General features: G+C 46.3%; 1 long non-coding RNA gene across 1 annotated transcript; it reads left to right on the top strand.

Moving 5' to 3' along the window:
- The first annotated feature begins 1930 nt into the window (after nucleotides 1-1930).
- Nucleotides 1931-19325, top strand: LOC129392308 (uncharacterized). Its single transcript, XR_008617998.1, has 3 exons — nucleotides 1931-2072; nucleotides 15258-15382; nucleotides 19201-19325. It is a non-coding gene; the product is annotated as an uncharacterized lncRNA (long non-coding RNA).
- Nucleotides 19326-22381: the final 3056 nt, after the last annotated feature.

Below are 22381 nucleotides of genomic sequence, written 5' to 3'. Positions count from 1 at the left end.
GATCTACTATCCTAACCATTCTTCTCAAACTGATGTTTTAGAAACGTTTTGGATCTTTAAAGCTCTTGCTTCTTTTTTTGCTCCTCTATAATTCATTGATTATGTATTTTTGAGAGCCCCAAATGTGCCAAGTACGGTGCTAGGCACTGGGATACAGCAGAGAGCAAGACAGCTAAGAATCTGGATCCAGTGAAGTGCTGTGCTGGTGGAGGAGACCATAATTAACTGGCAATTTCAGCCTCCTTTAATACAGGGGTTGGTGGGAGCACTGGGGGTAGGAGATATGGGTGCATGACCTTAACTGGATTCGGCAGGTTTCCAGTGTCTCTACAAGACTGTATGCTGCAGTTGGAGTTCAGCAAAAGTCTGCTGCATGGATGCACTGGCTGTTAAGCTAGGATCTGGAGAATGGGTGGGAATTAGTCAAGTGAAGGGAAAGCATGAGGGTGGGGTGGGGAGTGGGGCGGGCTCTGGGCAAAAGGAAGAGACCCAGAAGGGAGAGAGCAAAATGAGATTTTTCTGTTTAGAAGGATGATTTTGCAAAGTGGAAAGTGTGGAGAGTAGATTTCAGGAGGCAAGGCCCAGGGTGGAAAGAGATGGGAGACCTTTGATGTGGTTGGGGGAGAGAGGATCGGGAAGAGAGCATGGATTTAGGAGGAGGCTAGAAGAGATGGGAGAAGGAGGAGGGAAGAGAAGTCAAGGATGACTTCCAGTGTTCCAGTTTAGTTTTATGCTCTAGGGCACAGGCATCTCTTTTTGCGGATTCTTTTTGTTTTCAGCCAGATAACCCCAGGGGCACAGGCCTCCCCAGGGCGACTGGGTCCACTGAATCAGGGTGTAGTGAATATTCACCCCAGCCTTTGTTCTTAATGGTGGTGTCCAAACCTCTTAAGGTGAGGAGGAAGCACTGGCGGGTGTGGGGAAGAGATTTCGTTAGCGTCACTACTGCCGGAGTCCGGGTTTCCTCTTCCTCACAATCTCGCCAAAGGTAAATGGCAAACATCGTTTCCGGATTTTACAGAAGAGACCAGGAGGTAGGTCTGTGTGAATTTAGCCCGAGTCGCATACTGCTCAGTAGGTGAATGTGAGCCTGTGATTTCAAGTGTACTTGCTGGGCAAGGTGAGTCAACCCGGTGAGTCCTGGACTCCCCAGGATTCGGTTAAGGCCACCGTGCCCTACCTGGAGCTTGGTTGGCGTCTAACACCTCCCAGCATCCACAGGAAGGGATTACGTTAGGGTTTTTTCTTCTCGTCCAAAAGTTCCTGTCTCCCCCTAGAGTCAGACACACGCCTCCCAAGCCAGACCACGTGTCGCAGGTACAGCGTTTTTTGGCTCTTCCCCTCCCCCCGTTCCGTTCTTCTTTCCTCTCCGCCGTAGGTGGCAGGAAAATCCTTTACCTCGGACCAATCCCACTGATACCGAGCCGCGCGCGCGCGCGCGCCAACTCGAGCTCCTTCTCTCTACGTCATTGGCCACCTTCACCTATGCACAGTGACAGGCAGCTTCGCGGACCTATTGCGGGAGGAGGCGGAGGCCGCTCGGCCCTCCCAGAGCTGCTTTGTTAGGGGCTTCCTCGCTGTTCCCCAGCCGCCGCGCCTCCGCTGCCTTCCCCTGCTCTCCCCAGGCCGCGCCGCCGGAGCCTAGTGGGAAGGCAATCCCGGCGTGCGTGGTGGGGGAACCTCTCCGGCCGCGCACCGCGGACGGGGATGCAGCCCGGCTACCCAGCGTGCGCCTGTTGTCACTCTACAGCCCAACTCCGAACGCCCCGCTCATGTGTCCGCCGTCTCTGATTGGCTGTCCGGAGGCGGAGCGATTGTCAGGCGGCCCAATCGGAACTCGGTTTCCCACGGGCTTCCACGGACCCGCCCCCGAGGCGGCTGGCGGAGGCACCCTGACAGCTCCCATTGGCAGACGGCTAAGGGACCGAAGCGAGGCCGGGCAGAGCAGCGCCGCCGCCGTCGGGCGCGCAGCTCTGCAGCGCCGCGAACGCCTCTGTGTCCGCAGCCCCCGGAGCCCCGCGGCTCCGCATTGTCCCTGGCCCCCTGGCGGAGATCCGGGACGAACGTCGCCGGTGAGTACCGCGAGCCTGGGGAGCGCCGGCCGGCCGGCTGGAGCCGCCCCGAGGGACGGCGGTGAGGACGCCCGGAGCCTCTCTGCCCGTGACGGGCACGTCCTGACCCCAGTCTCCGGCACATTGGGGCTCCCGGCGGGTCCTAGCTCCCCCCGATTGGGCTTTACTCGTATTGTTTTGGCGTTCCCACACTTGGGAGGTGGGGAGCTGGCGAGGGGAGGCAAGGGGAGACATCCTTCGCTCGAGGGAGCAGTCAGGAGGGAGACGAGCCAGTGGCGCCCAGGTGAGGTGCCTGGCGCCGAATGGAAGTGACAGTGTCCAGGCGTTGGCATTCGGTCTTCCCGGCAGCAGGAGGTCAGCGTTGACCTGCGGCGGCGGCGGCACTTTGTATTTGTCGGCTGATTTTTATCAACTTCGGGGAGGGCGTGCGTGTGCTTGCGTGTGTCTCTCTGTGTGTGTCTCCGTCCCTGACTTGGGCACCTCCAGGCCTGGGTTTTCGGCGACGCTGACTGGGCGGTCACCTTGGCTATCCGTGCCACGCTCGGGACCCGACTCACGGGGCGGAGAGCCTGGGGGTTGGCACACAGGAACGGGGACCCGCCGCAGACCTGGGAGGGGACATTTAAAGCGGCCTCCTGCGCGAGCGCAGACAATGACTCGTCCGGGCGCGGGATCCTGGGGGCTGTGCGTCGGGTCCCCGCGCCGGATCGCGGTCCCGCCTAGCTCTCTTGCAGGCTCGGCCGCTCGGATACTGCTGCGCCGCGCCGCTCCGCTCATCGCCCAGCTGGGGACCCGCGTGGGGCCCGCTTTTGTTTACAGACCTCGCCATTGGGCGAGAGCTGCGCGCTGCGCTCCCCCGGCTGCCGCCGCGAGCCCCCCTCCGAGCTGGGAGAAGTTGGTGCATGCTGTCAGGTGACGCCCCCTCCCCGGGCCTCCTGGCGAGATGCTGCGGGGAATAGACGCCCAGACGGCGCCTTCGTGCCCAGTCCCCGCTGCGCACGGCGCTCCCAGGCTCCCTACACCCAGAGGCCCTCTCGCATTGGCGGCCGTCGGGGCGCTGACTGAGCCACGCTCACCTCCCTTCCAGAGGCATCCTCTGGGCTCGTCCCCGAGCCAGTGCAGGTGGATTCCGAGTCTGCCTTTTCCTGCGTGTTGGCAAGTCTTGAAGGACGCGCGCGAGCCCTTGGGGACGCTGGCCAATCCGTGCCCGTTTCAGTGGTACCCACGCGGCCCCGCGGAGCAGCTGTGGGGCATTCTTCAGTCAGAGCGGATCGGGTTACCCACGCGTGCTGACTTGGCGTCCACTTTGTGTGAGCTGGAACAGAGGTTGAGAGCCTGGCGCTGAGGTCAAAAACCCGGCTTCCAGTGTCTGCTCGGCGTCACTCATGAGCTGGGTGATCTGTTCCAGACCGAGCTACTTAATCGCCCTGCGTCTCAGTTTCCGGGTCTGTAAAGTGGGGATAATGAGTATCCCCATTTGTGGGAGTGGGAGTTAAACGACAATGTAAATCAACTGGCGCAGTGACTGCTACTTACGAAACACTGGAATAATGTTTCCCTGTTAGAGGGAACCTATTGCAGAGGATGGCCCCGCGTCTCTTGCCCTTTCTGCAGTTTTCCGTTCTCCCAACTCCTATTTTATTTTAAAAAGCATGAAGGATTGCTGTTTTCGGCTTCAAACAGGGCTTGTTTGACTTGCTCTTAGGTTTCACTCTACTTATCTAATCGCTTACAGCTCCTTTCTTTTGTATTTGAATTTCCATTAGGTTTTAGTTTCTTCTTCCTTCCTTCTTCCTTAAGGCTCTGCTGAGACCCAGGCCTGGGTTTGGAGGAGGAAACCTTGTCCAGGTGGGAAGTGGTTGCCTCTGAACCAATGGCCGCTGTGCAAAGTGAATAATACCCGGATGGAGGGAAGTTTGAACAAAGAGATACCTGGAGGCCGGGAGGGAATACTTCCTGGTAGAAGTGAAATTTGAGCTGTGTCTTGTAGCAGAGGTTTGGTAAATCGCTGGGTTCTAGAATATGCTCTTTTATACCCTACCGTAAAAAGCTCCGCCAGGGAGGTTGTCTTAGAGTGGTAAACACCGAAGTTCCTAGGTAATTATCTTTGAATGGAAGAGAAATATACCTTAGGAGGAGGCTGTTGTCTAACTAGGGAAAGTAGAAGAGGAGAATTGATTTCACTGAATATCTCCAAAATGCTGTCAGTGTGTTTTGACTTGTTTTTCCTTTGCTCCATCAGCACTGCTGACTTCCTTCAGGCAAAGAGAGAAGCCAGTTTCAGACAGGAAAAACGAAAACAAGAAAAGCCCCTCCATAACCTATAATCAGATGAATAAATAGTTTGAAAAAGACCATCTCAGCCTTGGCTACAGAATAATATATTGAAAAAAATGCTTCTTGTTACAACACCCTTTTGCCTGTTGGAGCAAATTATTGAGTTGGGTCCAGTAACACTTCACTGAACGTACATCGCAGGGGCCTTTACCGACCAAAACAAGCAAGCAAACAAACAAACAAGAAGTAGGTGAGGGACTTGCAGTTTGTCCAGTGGGAGAGAAACCCACAGGGAATGTTCCCCATACCTTCTGCTCCCCTGGGCCTACCTCAGTCACCCCAAGTGGAGGCTGCCTCATACAAGCTACGGGGTCAGTAGCATTATTGCTAGATGCCAGTGGATAAATGTGATATCCTATTTATTTAAAATCCCAGTCGCAGAAATGATTCTGATCCTTCCTGCACTTGTTCTGGGAATTCTCTGGCCCTTAGGGCTGCTTGAAGGCAGCTTTGGCCCCTGCTGCTGCCTGGGGATCAAATCAGTTGGGGGCCTGGACTTAAAAGGGAGCACGTGGTCAGGAAATCTCATTAGCCGACAATTTAACTGCACTCTAATGCACATCCAAAGAGCTAGGACAAAGACTTCCTCTCCTTTCCCCCTGCGGTTGTCTCTCCCAGCTCCCCACTCCTCCCCTCCCTGTCTAAGACCAGAAAGAAGACTTGGTGCTGGCCTCTCTCCCCCATGCTCCCCACCAAATTCCTGGAGTTCTGGCGAGCGGTCGGTACCCCGGGCATTCTGGAGCGCCTGGGCAGGAATTTCTCCCCAAAGCTTTGCTGAGGGCCTGCTAGGTGAGCGTGGTAACGCCTCTCCTTTCCTTTCCGCAATGCAAGGAGGTTACTTACTGCCTGAAGGAGACGAGTATTGTGAGACAGCACTTTAATAGATGCAAACTTCAAGCCTATGGTTTCCCAAATGAGGAATGCAGGTAAGAGCGTGGGAATCACATCCAAGCCTTGCCTAGAAACCAGTGATGGCAGGGAGCTTCTGCCTGAGAGTACAGGTGGCTTGAGGGTGAGAAGGCAGAGAGAGAATTTGGTTCCTGTGGCAGTGTACAGAGGGTCCTGTGGAATTCCTGAATCCCTAGTGCAGGCTTACGGATGAGAAAGAGGCTTATTTTCACTGTGTCCAGTCATTTGGACGCCTGTATCTAAAACAGTGTTTCACTGGGGATGTGTGTGTGTTTATACATATATGCGTATATACATATTCATTTTCCTTTCTAAATTAAGCAAATGGGTAGAGTGTATGTTTCCATGTCTCCCTTCTTTCCCCACCCCGCTCACTATGGGACCAGAAGAAACAGATTTGCAAGGCCCCCAGCCAGATTCTTCTGTTTTTCACAATTCTAAACTTCGGGGTCATTTCATCTCTAAATATTTAGTTTTATATAATAATTCCTGTGTTTAAAAAAAACTGTCGTCATTGTAGGCCAAATCACTTATTTAAATTTCTTTTTTTAAATTAAATAAAGGAGGTACTCAAAAAATAAAGCAATACTCAGCCAGGAACAGAGTTTTTGGAAAATAAAACAATGCTCTAGTGCAAAAGGTACAAAATATTAATAGTTAGGTGGGTTTTCCCCTTCCATCCCCTTACCACCCTCCACACCTCTCTAGCGTAAGACTTTCACTGTTCCTGTGGTCTCCAGGGACCTCATTAAGACATTCATAAAGGCCTAGACTGTGGATATGGAGCGATTCCTCCTGGACTCGTGTGAGATTCTTCTAGAAGACCTTGGAGCTCTTGCTAGGTGGAGAGAGATTCTTCCCTCCTTGGGCCGAGGCTGAGCTCAGAGCCTTGCATTTGGCTGCAAGTGGGGTCTCAGTTCACTGAAATAGCAGCAAAAAAAAAAACAAAAAACAAACCTGGCACAATATAAGAGCCAATCAATTGTGTGCATCCAAAGGATGCTGAACAAAGAGTGATGATTCAGTGAAGAGCCACGTGGGACGGAAGGTGCTTTCAGTGGAGCGCATACTCAGTTTCTGAATGGGCCAAGGCCCTTTGAGCCTTGGTGCTGTCGCAGGGTTTCTTTCCCTAAAGAGAGACTTGGATGTAGCATTTTGGAGCCAAGCAGGAAGGTACTGCGTGTGTTCTGGCTCGGGCCACTTTGAATTCATGCAGGAGGAGAAATGAAAGGGAGGAGGAAAGTGTCTTTGGTTAAAAAACAAAACAAAACAATACCTCCCTGCATTATTTAATCCCAGCTTCTACAGAGGGATTTTATTAAAGACCAAAGGATGAGTATATAGGTGAGTGTACAGGTGTGTGAGGAGATGCGTGATTGGGAGACGGTGGACCTGGGACCAAGCTTGGCTTGGGATGGGCGGGGAGTGGATGGGGGAGGAGGCGAAGGAGATTCAGTTGCTTGTCCTTAAAAACCCCAAACACAGTTCTCTGTGGCCGTGGAGGAGACAGGATCCCCTGCCTTCGCAGTGGCTGCTCTTCTGCCTGCCTAACCGCCCTCCTCCTGGGCCAGGAGATGCTCCCCTCGTAAACACAGATCCATTCTAGTTCCTGCTCCTGGCTTCCTCTGCCCTCTGCCGAGGCGATAATGAGCCCTGGAAAGTCACCAGGTCAACTCTGGGGGAGGGGAGGTCAGGGAGAGTCCTGGGTTTGGGAATCCTCCCTGTGGAGCTGTCAGGACCACGGAAATGGAGTGGATGGGGTTTTCCACCCAATGCTTGCTTTTCAGAAGAGAAGGTGGGCCTCGGGTCTGCAGGGTGAATCTGAGGGGCCCTCAGGAGGGCGTCTGCTTTGCCTCCCCTTTCCCCCAGCCATGTTGGTGGCCCCCTGGGTCTTTGTAGGAGAGATTCCAGCCCGAAGCCTGACCATCCCAGGGTTTCTCAGATCCTGGGGACAAGATCTCTTATGACCCAACTGCATCTCCTGCGCAGGGCAGAGAGCGCTTGGCCGCATTCTGGGCAAAAGAAGATTTTGAGCGGGAATATCTAGGAGAGTCAGGAACTCATTAGCTCACTCCCACTTGATTTGGGGCAGTGTTTTAGAGGTTCAGAACTGTGGTTTATTCTCGCCATGACATTCAGATGTGCATTTTGGTTTTTCTGGACTTAACGGCAGCCTGACCCAACTACTGAGCTAATGTGTTAGATTTGGTCTTTTTTGCAAAATGTTCATCTTTTTTTTTGGCTGCGCGGCGTGGCTAGTGGGATCTTAGTTCCCTGACCAGGGATTGAACCCGGACCCTCGGCAGTGAAAGTGTGGAGTCCTAACCCCTGGACCACCAGTTCCCCAAAATATGCACCTTGATCTCCTCACACACACAAGGATATCCGTGGAGAGTGGGAATGTGGGGGGCAAGTTCTTTATCCTGCTGTAGCCCCCTGGGTTCTGATAACCATGAAGTCCCTTTCCATGCCGGTAAGGCCCCTAGATCTCTGGGGTACCCTGGTCACTCCTGGTCATGCCTGTTGCCTGGCTTCATGACTAATTCTACCATCTGACATTCTCAAAAGTGCCCCAGTTTGGCTGCCTGGAGTTCCAAGTGTCAGAATTGTAACCCTGATTATGTTTAAGTAACTGTGTGGTATACTTTCCCAGTTGGGAAGTCCTGCTGTGTCCTGAGAATGCCCTATGTGCTTTCTTTCATTGAAAAAGTCTTTGGATCCAAAAGTTGTTAGGACTTTTGAATATTCTTGCCATGGTGAAGCTTTGACCTTATGACGCTTCTTAACTGCCACAGAGATAGGGTAGGGGCTCTGTACGTGTTTCTTGTTCTCTTAAGGATCTAACATACATTTCCAAACTGCCTAACTAGTCCTTGGCTATGAAACTTGAGTCAATTTTGCTGTAATATATTGAAATCACAGTTTCACTCAGTGATGATGATCCACTTCAGTATTTTTCCAGACGTCAAGTATGTTCTTATTTCACGTGGATTCTTCAACTCAAGTAATGCCACGTTTGATTTGTTTCTGAAAACGATGTACAAAGTAATGATTCCATGTAGTATTAACAAGCTAATAGAATAGATGAGCTTGTCGTGAAAAATGTTCTGTCCCCCATTTTGTTTTTTTTCCGCCCACTCCTGTACTCTCCAGAAATAATCCCTTTTGTTCATTTTTTAAAAAAATTGCTTACTGTCAGCTTATAGAAATATAATTGATTTTTGTATATTGACCTTGTTTCCAGTAACCTTGCTAAATTTATTTATTCTTATAGCGTATCTGTAGGTTATTTTCAGTTTCCAACATACATAATCATGCTATTGGTGAATAGCCACAGGTTTTTCTTTTTTTTAAAAAATAAATTTATTTATTTTGTTTAATTTTTGGCTGCATTGGGTCTTTGTTACTGGGCACGGGCTTTCTCTATTTGCAGCGAGTGGGGGCTACTCTTCGTTTTGGTGTGTGGGCTTCTCATTGCGGTGGCTTCTCTTGTTGCGGAGCACGGGCCATAAGCATGTGGGCTCAGTAGCTGTGGCTTGCGGGCTCTAGAATGCAGGCTCGGTAGTTGTGGCACACGGGCTTAGTTGCTCCACGGCATGTGGGATCTTCCCGGACCAGGGCTCAAACCCGTGTCCCCTGCACTGGCAGGCGGATTCTTAACCACTGCGCCACCAGGGAAGTCCCCACTTTTGTTCATTTTTGTTTTTAGTTCTACAGGTTGTCTTTATATCACTAAATAATCTGTTTATGCCACTTTTTTTTTTTAAACCCCACATTTGTTTATTTATTTATTTTTGGCTGTGTTGGGTCTTCATTTCTGTGCGAGGGCTTTTCTCTAGTTGTGGCAAGCGGGGGCCACTCTTCATCGCGGTGCGCGGGCCTCTCACTATCGCGGCCTCTCTTGTTGCAGAGCACAGGCTCCAGACGCTCAGGCTTAGTAGTTGTGGCTCACGGGCCCAGTTGCTCCGCGGCATGTGGGATCCTCCCAGACCAGGGCCCGAACCCGTTTCCCCTGCATTAGCAGGCAGATTCTCAACCACTGCGCCACCAGGGAAGCCCCTGTTTATGCCACTTTTATTTATTGACTTCCTGTTATGACAAATGACAATTTACCTTACTTGTTGCTTCTTATTTCCTTTATTCTCCAGATTTTTGATGATTATATTTATAGTTCAATCTTTGTTGCTTATATGGACTAATTTAGTTCCATCAACCAATGACAGGGACTCTTACTTCCTTCCCCTTTGTAAAATGAGAATATCAGTATCCTGACCTATCTTTCCTCTCCCTTTCCCTTCCTGTTATACCTACAGCTTCTGTCAGATGTCAGGGTTGGTGAGATTGTGTTCTATAAGCACGATAAGCACAACGAAGTCTTCTGTGCCTTGTCTATTTTTTGTTTTGATAATGGCTTTATTAAGATATGATTTACATACTATGCAATTCAGTTCTTTAAAGTGTACAATTCAGTGGGTTTTGGTCTATTTACAGAGTTTAGCAGCCATCACTGTAATCAATTTTAGAACATTTTCATCAACTCCAAAAGAAACCCACATCCGTTATCACTTGCTTCCCTTCCATACCCATCCCGCCAGCCTCCAGTAATCACTAATCTATATTCCATCTCTATAGATTTGCCTACTCTGGACATTACATATAAATGGAATCATATAATATGTGGTCTTTTGTGACTATCTTCTATCAGCATAATGTTTTCAAGGGTCTTCCATGTTGTGGCATGTCAGTACTTCATTACTTTTTATTGATGAACAATATTTCATTGTATGGATATACCACATTTTATTTATATTCATTCATCAGTGGATGGGCATTTGGGTTATTTCCACCTGTTGACTATTGTGAATAGTTGCTGCTGTAAACATTAGTGTACAAATATTTGTTTGAATACTTGTTTTAAATTCTTTTTGGTATATACCTAGGAATGGAATTGCTGGGTCATATGGTAATTCTATGGTTAAACTTCTGAGGAGCTGCTCGATTGTTTTCCAAAGTGACTGTACCATCTTACATTCCCACTAGCAGGGAATGAAGATTCCAATTTCTCCATATCCTTACATTTATTATTACCTGTTTTTTTGTTTGTAGTCATCCTAGTGGGTGACAGGAGCGATCTCCTTTCGGTTTTGATTTGCATTTCCCTGGTACATAATAATGTTGAGCATCTTTTCATGTGCTCATTGGCTAATTGTGTATTTTCTTTGGAGAAATTTCTGTTCAGACCCTTTGTTCATTTTAAAATTTGGTGTCTGTCTATTAAATTGTGAGGATTCTTTGCGTATTCTAGATATAAGTTCCTTGTCAGATATATGATTTGCAAACATTTTCTTCATTCTGTAGATAATCATTTCACTTTTCTGATGGCATCCTTTACATACTGTTTGCTTTTGAAAAGCTGAAGAGCAATAAAGATGTTTGCTTAGTTATGACTGTCAATAACTGTCAACTGGGCTTCCCTGGTGGCGCAGGGGTTGGTAGTCCGCCTGCCGATGCAGGGGACGCCGGTTCGTGCCCCGGTCCGGGAAGATCCCACGTGCCGCGGAGCGGCTGGGCCCGTGGGCCATGGCCGCTGAGCCCGCGCGTCCGGAGCCTGTGCCCCGCAACGGGAGAGGCCACAACAGTGAGAGGCCCGCGTGCCGCAAACAAAACAAAACAAAACTGTCAACTTTGCACTCCATAGCCAGGCTATGCTAGTTTCATATTTTCTATAGTTATACTGGCATGACTTAAGTTATAGATTGAGAAAAGAAGCACTGGAGACATTATATTTTAAATCTCGGATTTCACATTTTAAAAAAAGAGCAACACTTTGTTTACTTTCAAAACTGTGTGAATGACTGAGTTATTTAATTTATTTACCAAAGCTGCGGAAGGGTATATTTCCAAGGTAACTTGAAAGGGAGCTGTCTTTGAGTATCAGCTTTTGGGTGATAAATTTTTTTTGTTGGTTGAAATATTTTTTATCGTGTTATGTTAGGACAGGGGTTCTTAACTGGGGCCAGTGTTGCTCACCAGGCAACGTTTGGAAATGTCTGGAGATATTTTTGGTTGTTCTACTGGAGAAGTACCTAGCATCTGCCTAGAAGCAAGGCGATACCTGGCATCTAGCTGGTACAGGTATGTCGCTAACATCCAGCAATGCATGGGGCAGTCCCCCAGGCGAAGAATTATCTGGTCCACAGTCAGTGGTGCTGAGGTTGGGAAACCTTGCATTCAAAAGACACAAATACTGTTAGAGATCCGCCTATTTCAGTTTCTTTACATAGGAAAGGAGCTTACGTTTTGTAGATATTTGGAAGCTAGCTGTCTTGAGGCATCAGATTATTTTGGTTATTTTAAACACTTTGGTTATTATTTCAGCTGGAATTAAACTAATAAAGTGTCTTTCTTTTTTCAGACAGTTCTAAAAAATTGGATAATAATTTCAGGCATTTGGGGCTTCTCAGTGCTTGACTATAAGTTCAGCTGTTTAAAGGCTTCTGGATGTTGCTAATAACTGTTCCCTGAATTCTGCTCTGGTCCCTGTTAGGGGAGGGAAAAATATTTGCAGGCTGATAATTATGTTCCTCTTCTTAAGCAGTTTGTGGAGCATGAAAAATAGTTTTAGAAAAAATGTTCCAAGGGCAGCGCAAGATCTACTGTGAGGTTTTAGAAAAAGTCTTATGAATGTTGGAATAATTATCTCACCTTGAAACCCCTGATTAGAAATTATTTCAATTCTACAGTTATGCCACTGGAACTTTAACATTTCATTGTCATTTAAAGAATTAAGCCTCATAACTGTGGTTTTCACTTAACCTAAACAATTTAACAATCTAATTGTTTTCAAATGGATTGAAAAAATGAATCCTGTGATTTTTGTCCTTATTTTTTCCTTCCCTTCTTTGACAGTTAATTGCTTTAACTTGGGGATCGAATGCCTTGAATGCCTGCAACTTTGGTCCTGTGACTGCTCACCAGTTGTATCAAAGCATTTAAATTACCTTAAAGAAAAAGGTTTGTGGGAGCCTGTGGCATGATTTCAGCTCAGTTCAAGTAAGAGAACCCAAATGACCTTCTCTTTCTTGGAAGAAATAGGGTCAAAAGCAGATGGACTTTTTTGGTAGGTGTTGTAGATTAGTTGAGGACCTCGGAGTCTTTAGAGGTCCAAGGGAACGGCCTATTCTTTAAACCAGGACTAGTTAATGTACCTTATTTGAGTGAGAAGGGCTAAAATTATTCCTCACAGGTAGCCTCTGAATTTTAATTGCAGTAATTTGTGTCTTTTTAGCCCGTGATACAGCAGTTCTGAATCCCATCTAAGTTATGAAAAGTGAATTTATAGGCCTGCTGGCAACTAGCAATTGGCCATGTATAATGTCTGGACTTTATTAACAGCATATGGACCCAGCGCCTCCAACATTCTGGGGCCCAGCCACGGCTAAGACAACCAAGGGTTATACGTGCAGGTCTATACATACAGCTCTTTGGGGACACTGGTACCAAGGGCATAAGGTATGGTCTTGGTTGCTGTGTTATGGTTGCTGGAAAACCATCATTTGGGAAAAAAGGGAACTCTCATAAGGAGATATTAATGTACCTTAAATATTAAGGTTTCCATATGGAAAAGTTATTTGGTGGAATTCTGAAATGGACAGCTTAATTAGGACATGAGTCAAGTTTGATAGTTTAATACCCTGAGGATTACACCTAACTTAAGGATGCTGTGAGAGTCATGTTTTTGAATTTCCTCCTTTAGTTTGAATAAAATCTCTCTGACCTCTAGCAGTGTTAAAATGGTTAATGGCCTTTGATAACCTGGGCTCACTTCTCCATTTTTCTCAGACATTTTGTGGGGTTTTCCTTATACTTTCTTTGTCTGTCTGGATGATTTTTCCCAAAAAACTCATCTTCAAAGTTTTTTTTTTTCTTTAATTATAAAGTATTTCTTTTAAATACATCAGATACCAATAGTAAATGCAGCCAAACAGCAACAACGAATGTCTTTTAGTGTTGAAGGTAAGTGCAAATCTTATTTTCTTAGGCATAATTTTCTCTAACTGAAAGACTTTACAATCAGTAGGGGTTAATAGTATAATCAGAAAAATTGCATTACTTAAATACACGTTCATCTTTGGGTAGGTGGCAAGTAGTAGAAAATCTCCCAATTTTTTTTTTTTTTTTTTTTGTAATCCACTTACACATGAGGATTAATAGCGAAGTGTCTTCTCAAAAGTTAGGATTTCCGGAAGAATAAAGACTGTGGATTCTGGCCCTGGAAAGAACAAAGATGAGAAAGCCCTTGGAGGCAGCCAGAATCCCAGTGATTAAATATCAATGGAAGGATTAGCCCCATTGTTGACTGATCCTATCAGGATAGGATTGAACCCAAACCCTCGGTCATCAGAGAGTTGTTGACCTTCAAGGGTTGACTGCATCCCTTTCTTTATACCCCTTTCCCCTTAGACAGTAGTCTTACATCCACAGTTCTAATCACAGTTGTGCCTCATGACCTCAGTTTTTCTCTAGGATTGCTTCCTTGTTCTTGAACTAGCCCATCTTCTCTGAAGGTCCTAAAGCACTGATGATTTTCAAGTCAAGCTTAATTCATGTTTGTGCTGGGGCTGCTAGTAAAAGGTGCCTCAAACTGGATGCCCTAAGACAATAGATATTTATTTATTCTCTCATAGTGCTGGATGTTCAAAATCAAGATGTTGGCAAGGCCATGTTCTCTCCAAAGGTTCCAGGGTAGAATCTTTTCTTGCCTTTTTCAGCTTCTGCTGGCCATTGGCATTCCTGGGCTTGTGACATCACTCCAATCTCAGCCTCCTTCTTCACATGGCCATCTTCTCTTGTGGCTGTGTGTCTGTTTCTAAATCTCTTCCTCTCTCTATTAAGATACAAATTATTGGGGCTTCCCTGGTGGCGCAGTGGTTGAGAGTTCGCCTGCCGATGCAGGGGACACGGGTTCGTGCCCGGGTCCGGGAAGATCCCACATGCCGCCGAGCGGCTGGGCCCGTGAGCCATGGCCGCTGGGCCTGCGCGTCCGGAGCCTGTGCTCCGCAACGGGAGAGGCCACAACGGTGAGAGGCCCGCGTGCCGCAAAAAGAAAAAAAAAAAAAAAAAAGATACAAATTATTGGATGTAGGGCCCATCCTAATCCTCTATGACCTCATCTTAACTTGACTATGTCTGCAAAGACCCAATTTCCAAATAAGGTCATAGTCATAGTTATTACAGGTTAGGGCTTAAACATATCTTTTTGGGGGACACAGTTTAACCCACAAGGATGTCCAACCACTCCATTAGACTGCCTGTTAAAATCACTTAAGAACATGTAATATGGGTGTGTACTTACTGCTGAGAAATGTGGCTTTCCTAGAGCTTAGCTCTGATATGTCACCACGTGTTTTAAGCTTTCAAAGACTCTATCTAATCCTTTGGTCCCAGCCCTGCTTTCCCATTTTACCTCTCAGGCCTCCTTTCTCAAATATTTAGAGCCAGTGAAACAGGAGTCCCGTTTGTCCTGGCATGTACCCTAATCTCATTTTTTTGCATGCGTTGTGTCCAGATCTGGACTGTTCCCGTTTTTGCGTGCCCTTCTTCCAGGTCTGGTTGAAATCAGCCATCCTTATGCAGTTTCCTTGATGTTCTAGTGTTTAATGGCTCTTTTATTTGATTGATCGATTGATCGATTGATCGATTGCCGTGCCACACGGCTTGCAAGATCTTAATTCCCTGACCAGGGATCGAACTCGGGCCCCTGCAGTGAAAGTGCTGAGTCCTAACCACTGGACCATCAGGGAATTCCCTAATGGCTCTTTTAGTTGTGTTATCATAGTCTGTCTGTGTCTCTGTGAACACTTTTCCTAGGCTGCAAACTTTTTTTTTTTTTTTCCTCCTGGGAAGTCTTCTCAAAAGTTTGTCATTTGGATTTCACAGTCACTTCAAGAAAGGTCCTACGAAGCACACTCTGTGGTCAAGAAAAATCGTGGCTTGGAAGGTTCACAATTAGCCCAAAGAAACCAAGTGGAGAGGCCCAGCTGAAAGTCTCCTTAACTCTTCAGGTACCAGATGGCAAGTGATTACCACGGTATTGCGGATTAGAGGTCATGATACACTCCCAATAGACACTGAAGAGAAGCCCCAAAGACAGAACAGTTACCCAGTTTTCCTGGGAAGATTTGTGGATTCTGGGATCCACAGAGGGGACGTGAGAATGGGGTTGACCCTAGACTGCAGACTTTTTGAGGGCAGGGTCTCAGCCAAATTGATCTTGGTTTTGCCCATGGCACCGCTGTGGAGGAGCTCGATATAGGTTAGGATACACTTGCCCCCAGCTTACAACATCAGCAGTTAGGATATATGCGTGGTGCTCTGGTCTTTGCCAAGATGGTGGGCTCTGCAAGGTGGCAGGTAAGGGATGAGAAGCCTAAGGTAGTAAAGGCTGTACTCAGGAGAGACTAGGGACAGGCATATTCCCTGAGGACCCACTGGCAAGAAGGTGTCTTAGTTGCAGCTGAGCAGTCTTCAGCCAGGATGCAGCTGATGCTATAGCAAGAGTGAAAACTAGGCAGCATGCATTCTGAGGGGGAAGATGGGTGGGTGGGTGTCTTAGTTCGAGTTGCTGTAATGAAACAGCAAAGGCTGGGTGAATTAAACAGCAAACATTTACTTCTCACAGTTCTGGAGGCTGGAAGTCCTGAGATCGGGGTACCTGAATGGTCAGGTTCTCGGGGAGAGCCCTCTTCCTGGTTGTGGCTTCACATGGCCTTTCCTTGTTGCATGCATGCCCAGAGAATTCTTCTCTTATCTTCTTTTTATAAGGACGTTATATTTCATCATGGGGGCTCCACCATCTTGACCTGATCTAAATCTAATTACCTCCCCCAACTGCCCCCCCCCCACATCCCAGTGGGGATTAGGGCTTCGCCATGTGAGTTTTTAGAGGATACAGATATTCAGTCCATAGCGGTGAGCAAGCAGCCAGGCACACAGTTTGGAACCAGCAGATAAACAGGAACCAGAAAACAAAGAAAAAGTACGAGAGCATTGCACCAATATGTCTTTAATTCTGAGGTGAGCTATTCCACACCTGGACTTTGTTAAGGGTCATGGGGGCTCGGGGCTAAGCAGCCCAGGACCTAGCCTGCAGATGGATGGGGGAGGAATTTATACCTGGATACCGAAATTCTCTGTGCGGAACATAATGGAAGAGCCTGAGGGTGGAAGTGAGGGATGGGGGCTGGTCGAAATAGCAGGAGGTGGAGTCCTGTGCCTGCAGGAGAATGCACTGTGGCTGGGAGGTGAAAGTATCCCACAATATGCAGAGGGACCAAATGGTAAAGGGTATCTTCATGGAGGGTGGTCCCTTGATGGATGACTTGTAGCATGTGGTGGGTGCAGTGTTGAGAGCAGAGCATTAATCGCATGTGACCACAGAGGGAGGGGTGAAGGCCACTGGCTCTAGAGAAAGTGAAATCTCAAATTGCTGGTTGAAATCAGATAAGGGTTGAGGCCTCTGCTTTGGCATGGCCAAACTATTTGCTAGTCGGGGGCAGCAGGAGCTTCTAAAGGAACTTTGTGCTGCACAGATCAGCTTACTCTTTAAAATGTATTTTTATTTGCTGTATGTTTGTTGTAAGAACAATCAAGTACATTTAAAAGGAGCTATTCTCCAGCGTTGCTGCTATGAGAACACATTGTTGCTTTTGGTATTTCTCTGTTCTTATCTTTTCCTGCCCTTTTTACATATTTGTAACTCTTGCATAGATACAGCTTTGTATTTTGTTTCTTTTCATGGGACATTGCATCATCAACTCCTATAAAGTAGCAACATGGACAAATGTAAAAAGAACTGTGCTTACACGCAGGTACAAACTCCTAGTGGGGATAAACTGATGATGACATTTGTTGATGGAGGTTCTGTTGAGCTGAAAGAATTGGCAAAATGTCTGGACCATTAAGAAAATGGATTCTGTGATTAGTTTTAAAACTAGGCCAAACAACAAGGTCCTACTGTATAGCACAGGGAACTGTACTCAATATCCTGTGACAAACCAAAAACTAGGCCAAACAACAAGGTCCTACTGTATAGCACAGGGAACTGTACTCAATATCCTGTGATAAACCATAATGGAAAAGAATAGGAAAAAGAATATATAAGAGAGTTACTTTGCTGTACAGTAGAAATTAAACACAACATTGTAAATCAACTATACTTCAATAAAATAAAAAAAAAACTAATGGGAAAAATCTAGACTTCAGAAAAAAAACAATAATGACAATTCATTGAATCATATCAGATATGTAAAATTTCATAATAATGTAGAACATAACAAACTTCACTGGTTGCCACTGAAGTTTACTAGGGCACCAGCATATCTGCAAATAGATAAATAAAAAGAAAGAAATCAGCAAAAACAAACAAAAAAAGAAAACCAACAACCACAACAACAAAAGTAGGCAAACCAACTAGTTTTTGTGCAGTCAGATTTGTAAAGTAACATATATCCCTTGGGTTAGTCTTTGTTTTTGACATAGCATCCCTTCCTGAAATGCCTTCTGTAGTTTCAGGTCAGTAGGGAGACCACATAATAATTGTATGGTATCTGTTTCAAGACATTTTCTTTTGATTTTTATAAAGTAAGTTGGTATTAAACTTTCATCAATTAAGAAAATATAAAAGTAGCCAGGTTATGTCCATACTTGTTGTTTAGGATGGTCACATGTTCCAGTGAGCTAATCACTTACATAACCATCCTCCTGTAATTGAATATTTGTTGTGTTTCTTTTTTTAATCACTATCTTAAGATTCCTTGAAGTTCTTGATGTATACTTTGCTTTTTTCCTGTTTTTTTTTAAACTTGTTTTTCTCAGGCTAAATTCTCAGGATGTGGTATTTGTATTAAATATGACATTTAAAAAATGGCCCTTGATTTGAATTACCAAACTGAAACTGTGCACCTCAGATTGGGACTTGAACCCACATGCTGGGATTCAAACCCAGCCTAAACCCAGATTGGGACTTGAACCCACGCAGCCACGACTTGAACCCGGCCAAAACTCAGACTGGGACTCAAACCCACGTGGCCAGGATTCAAACCCGACCAAAACCCTGATTGGCACTTGAACCCACATTGCCGGGACTCGAACCCACGTGGCTGGGGTTCGAACCTGGCCAAAACCCATGGTCTTCGAACTGACATCACACACCTGGTTTCAGGACTTAATGAAGCTCAGGTTCTTAATGTCCCATCTCAGAAAGAATTCAGTGAGAGACAAAGTGATGGGTAAGAAGTGGATTTATTTAGAGAGAAAAACACACTCCACAGACAGAGTGTGGTCCATCTCAGAAGTTGAGGAAGGCACCAGGGTATGGGGTTGTCAGTTTTTGTAAGGGTGGGTAATTTCGTAGGCTAATGAGGGGGAGGAGGATTCCAGCTATTTTGGGAAGGGGCGGGCATTTCCAGGAGTTGGGCCACTGCCCACTTTTTGATCCTTATGGTTGGCCTTGGAACTGTCATGGCACCTGTGGGTGTGTCATTTAGCTTGCTGATGTGTTACAGTGAGCATATACTGAGGCTCAAGGTCTAGTGGAAGTCAACTTGTCTGCCATCTTGGACCCATTTGGTTCTAATCAGTTTATGTCATGTCCTCGGGCTATGTCATTCCTTCAAAGGTTGTGCCCTGCCCCCTTCCCTCCTGTTTCAAAACTACTTTAAAATGTTTTGATCAAAAAAAAAAAAAAAGTCTTGATCAGTTCATATGTATGAGTATATTGACGTCACCATACCTAATCTGCACTGGGTCTTTATTATTTAATTTTATTTTGTTACTGTTAACATAATAATAAAGAATCTCCCTCTCTCTCTTTGCTTTTCAGGTAGACTGAACTTTTTGTGTTTATGATTTTGAACATTGTTTCAGGCTTTTAGAAAACACCATTATTGGCTTATCTCTTAAATCCTTTACATTCTCTGGAGCAAAATAAATAAAATAAAACAAGGAAGAACTTTCTTTGGATTCCTCATCTGTGAGAGAATGAGGTTGAAGCAGAATTGTTCCGAGAGCTTTTCTAGCTTCCAGCGTCCCTGTCTTTGGGTTTATGAACCCAAAGTTTTAAGAAGTGACTGGGATACAACATTAAGAGTTCTGATGCCCAGGCTGGTGAAATGGTCGTAGATGACCTGTTGCGGCTAGTTTTTGTTTTTGTTTGTTTTTTGTTAATAGAGTTTGGTTTATAGAGCAGTTTTAGTTCATAGCAAAATGGAGCCGAAAGCTGAGAGAGTTTCCGTATATCCCCTGTCTCCACACATGCACGGCCTGCCCCATGATCAACAGCCCTCACCAGAGTGCTGCACTGGTTACAATCAACGAATCTACACTGACACATCATTACCTAGAATCCATAGTTTACATTAGGGCTCGCAGTTGGTTGGTGCACCTTCTATGCATTTGGATTAATGTCTAGCGACATGGAACTACCATTACAGTGTCATATAGTAGTTTCAGTGCCTTAAAAATCCTCTGTGCTCTGCCTGTTCATCTCTCTTTCCCCCCAGCCCCTGGCAACCACTGATCTTTTTGCCATTTCCGTAGCCTTTTCCAGTATGTCATGTAGTTGAGTTGTGGCTGGTTTTGAGGACGCTGACGTCACTGTTGAGAATCATCCCTCAGGAGTCTTTCCCCACCATTCCCTGTGCCTCTACCGTGATTGCCTCTTGATTGGGATTTTAGAGTTGGAGGGATTGGTAAGGTCCTCCCAACTCCAGAATCTTCTCTGTGACACCCTGGCTGAGGAATGTCACGTGAGCCTTTGCTGCTGTTGTCATTATGGAGCTGAGAGGAGAACAGAAGACCGAGAGGCAGAGAGTGTGGGTTCCAGCCTTGGCTCTGACTTGGATTAGCTGTCACCTGCCCTTTCTGAGGCTGGCCCTTCCATTGTCCCTTTGTGGAGTGATGCCAAGCGGTGCCTGCTCCCACGTTGTAGGGTTGACACGAGATATGTGTAGGCTGGCCTTTGATAACACCAAAGGAAGGTACAAAAGGCAGTCTGAAGAGGCCGATGCTGGGCAGCCTGGTCCGTGATTGAGCCAGTGAATTGTTAGAAAGTTGTTCCCTGCAGGGAATGGAGGTCTGTCTCCCTGAAACTTCCTCCTGTTGATGCCATCTGTGTCCTTTTGGGGCACATAGCCAGCCCTGCCCCTTAACCATTTGTGGTTGGCTGTCTTGCCTCCCCCGTCTCACTCCTGAAGCTCTTTCCGAGCAAAACTTCTCTGCTCCTTCATCTATCCCTCGTATCACATGGATTCTCCTTCTCTTTCTTCTTCCTCCTCCTCCTCTTCTTCTTCTTCTTTCAGATTCTGTAATATATTTTAGTAGGGAGATGTCAATTTAACTAAAAGCATGAAGACTTTTCTTTTTTCAATTCATTTTGCCTTTTTATTGACATATAGTTAACTTACAATGTTGTGTTAGTTTCAGGTGTACAGCAAAGTGATTCAGTTTTATATATATATATTTCAGATTATTTTCCATTATAGGTTATTACAAGATACTGAATATAGTTCCCTGTGCTATGCAGTAGGTCCTTGCTGTTTGTCTATTTTATGTGTAGTAGTGTGTATCTGTTCATCCCATACTCCTAATTTACCACTCCTCCCCTCCCTTTCCCCTTGGTAACCATAAGTTTGTTTTCTTGGTCTGAGTCTGTTTCTATTTATTTATTTTTTTTATTTTTTTATTTTTTGGTGGTATGCGGGCCTCCCTCTGCTGCGGCCTCTCCCGTTGCGGAGCACAGGCTCCGGACGCGCAGGCTCAGCGGCCATGGCTCACGGGCCCAGCAGCTCCGCGGCATGTGGGATCTTCCCAGACCGGGGCGCGAACCTGGTTCCCCTGCATCGGCAGGCGGACGCGCAACCACTGCGCCACCAGGGAAGCCCTCTATTTTGTATATAGATTAATTTGTATTATTTTTTAGGTTCCACATTTAAGTGATGTCATATAATATTTGTCTTTCTCTGTCTGACTTCACTAAGTATAATATTCTCTTAGGTCCATGCATGTTGCTGCAAATGGCAATATTTCATTCTTTTTCATGGCTTAGTAGTATTCCATTATACACACACACACACACACACACAAGCGCACATATATATGTATATATATACATACCATGTCTTCTTAAACCAGTCGTCTGTTGATGGGCACTTGAGTTGTTTCCATCACATGGCTTCTTTAGTTCTGTGAACGCGCAATTCAGCATTTCAAATTATGGTATAAAGAAGTGTTATGGGCTTAATTTTATGCCCTCAAATTCATATACTGAGGCCCTGACCCCAAAGTACCTCAGAATGTAACTGCCTTTGGAAATAGAGCCTATAAAGAAGTAAGGTGTAAAATGAGGTCATTAGGGTGGCCCTAATCCAATCTGACTGGTGTCCTTATGAAAAGAGGAAATTTGGACACACACACAAACACCAGAGATGCCCGAACACAGAGGAAGGACCAGGTGAGCCCACAGCGAGCAGGCAGCTATCTACAAGATGAGGAGAGAGGCCTCAGGAGAAACCAACCTGCCAGCACCTTGATCTCAGACTTCCCAGCCTCCAGAGCTGCGAGAAAGCACATTTCTGTTGTTTAAGCCACCCAGTCAGTGGTGCTTTGTTAATGGCAGCCCTGGCAGACTAGGACAGGGAGAGAATTCAGTTTTATCCCTATCTTCTCGCCTCTTTTCATTTTCAGTGTCTTATTGCAGCCCCTTCTACACTTTTTTTTTTTTTTTTTTTTTTTTTTTTTTTTTTTGTGGTACGCGGGCCTCTCACTGTTGTGGCCTCTCCCGTTGCGGAGCACAGGCTCCGGACGCGCAGGCTCAGCGGCCATGGCTCATGGGCCTAGCCGCTCTGCGGCATGTGGGATCTTCCCGGACCGGGGCACGAACCCGTGTCCCCTGCATCGGCAGGCGGACTCTCAACCACTGCGCCACCAGGGAAGCCCTACACTTTTCTTATTGAACTTTTTTGGGGAATTAATGAGACTTTCAGATCAAATGCTGCCCTTTGTCT

This window comes from Physeter macrocephalus, chromosome 8, assembly GCF_002837175.3.
Source record: "Physeter macrocephalus isolate SW-GA chromosome 8, ASM283717v5, whole genome shotgun sequence".
In the NCBI taxonomy this organism is placed as follows: Eukaryota; Metazoa; Chordata; class Mammalia; order Artiodactyla; family Physeteridae; genus Physeter; species Physeter macrocephalus.
Note: the sequence above shows the minus strand (reverse complement) of the source record. Positions and strands in the feature narration are given on the sequence as shown.